The sequence below is a fragment of the Pinus tabuliformis genome, chromosome 2_1 (assembly GCF_031772625.1).
Source record: "Pinus tabuliformis cultivar Carrire ecotype Pingquan chromosome 2_1, CPIR1, whole genome shotgun sequence".
Taxonomy (NCBI): Eukaryota; Viridiplantae; Streptophyta; class Pinopsida; order Pinales; family Pinaceae; genus Pinus; species Pinus tabuliformis.
The window spans coordinates 363,077,088-363,078,844 of NC_142299.1; the positions used below are offsets into that span (position 1 = coordinate 363,077,088).

Here is a 1,757-nt window from a genome sequence, read left to right on the forward strand (position 1 = left end):
AACTGATATGAAGAACACATCCCTTCATACTTCAAATGCATACATGAGAGCTGATATTCTCAGAGACAATGTGTATTATGGCTATATTTTGGTAATGATATAGTATAACGTTGTTCACCTAGCATTAATATATTGTATTGAACAATGCCAATGTATAGTAATACATCTGAGGGCGACGCAAAATAATATATGCCAATCATATAATAAATATTGATAATGAAAGAGAAAAAACAATGACACCTCCACCTTATATCGACCAGCAATGTTGAATGAGAGGGTATAGAAACAATATTATTAATATGCCAACCATTTACTACACCACGAATTAATCCTTCCTCACACATGCAATAATTAGCCTGATTAGCCACAAAGCAAAAATAAATCTAGCTAACTTCATTTAGTTAAACACACCATCCACTTCTCTGACACTTTAAGAACACTGGATATCTCAGCAGCAGTTGATCTTTACAAAGACCATCAAACCTCAACTTTAGGGCCCATATATTGTCAGCCTCTAACAAAGAAGTCATTGGGATAACCTCCAGCCATGCATAACCTTGATCTTCATCAGTCTTCTTGATAATAAAAAAATCCCTCAAAAGCTGCATATGGGTAATCACGATAGTATGTGCAATTCATTCCATCTTTGTCCGAGTAAGGTGGTGCAAGGACATCAAGTATTTCACAAGATGTCACTGCTATGAAAGAATGTAAATTGTCTCCATTTGTCATATATAATGCTGATGTCTCACAGGGAGCTGAGATAACAGTGTCTGCCTTTGGTTTGGCTAATCTTAGTTGTGATTTATCAGTGGCTTTGGGTAAGTTAAATGGGTCAACCAAATCATAGGATTTAACATGCAATGAGCTATAAAGGAGCTTGCTCAAGACTTTCAATCAAGGGTGATCGTGGAGTGGGATAACATCTGATGTTGGCAAACAAAATATACCAATAATAAAGCTATCACATTCATAAATGTGCAAGTATATAACATGTTGTGACCAACTAGACACCATAGTTGAGTGTCGAATTCTTTGCATATTTTTTTTCCAAAAAAAAACATACCCATGATCTTGTTCCAATGTATCCTCATTAAGCCTCACAATCGGATATAAAATCTACATTGCTCTCAAGCATAAGCAAAAGAGCTTCGATGATAGCAGGCGACAACTTTTGTAGTGCAGAAAGAAATCCAGCCGCAATAATATTATAACATAGGATAACTAGTTGCATAAAAGGCTTCTCTGCATAAATTGTCGACGAAACACTAAATAAAAACAAGATATTTCTAAATATGACCAAATCTTCAAAACTGGGATTCAGTATCACTTGAAACGTTTGGAATCCAACAAAGGCTCACCCTCAAAGGGCTCTTGATCTTCAATCATGGCATTCACACGCTCTTTCTGAGCCTCATCATTGATGTCCACCTTAGTCCATTCAAACAATTCCATATTGTAGCATTCATCCATAACGAACTTGGGAATTTCTAGGCCACAAAAGAGCCATAATCCCTTGACATTAATAATCGAGTATAGTAACAGTGATTCCACGTTGGACATATATATATATATATATAACACCATCTTAATATATTGTCCATACAAGCAATTTTGTGGTCGAATTGAAATCATAACCGAAAATGAAACATGCCAATGTTGTGACACCATACGTTTCTTATAATTTCATGCTTCATAAGCTTAGATTCATTTTATGGAACAAAAGTCTTTACTATCTTAGGGATAGACTGAACCAA

General features: G+C 35.4%; 1 pseudogene; it reads right to left on the reverse strand.

Annotated features, from left to right (window-relative positions):
* Positions 1–477: 477 nt before the first annotated feature.
* On the reverse strand, positions 478–1,017 carry LOC149200369 (plant cysteine oxidase 2-like; annotated as a pseudogene).
* Between the last annotated feature and the right edge of the window lie 740 nt (positions 1,018–1,757).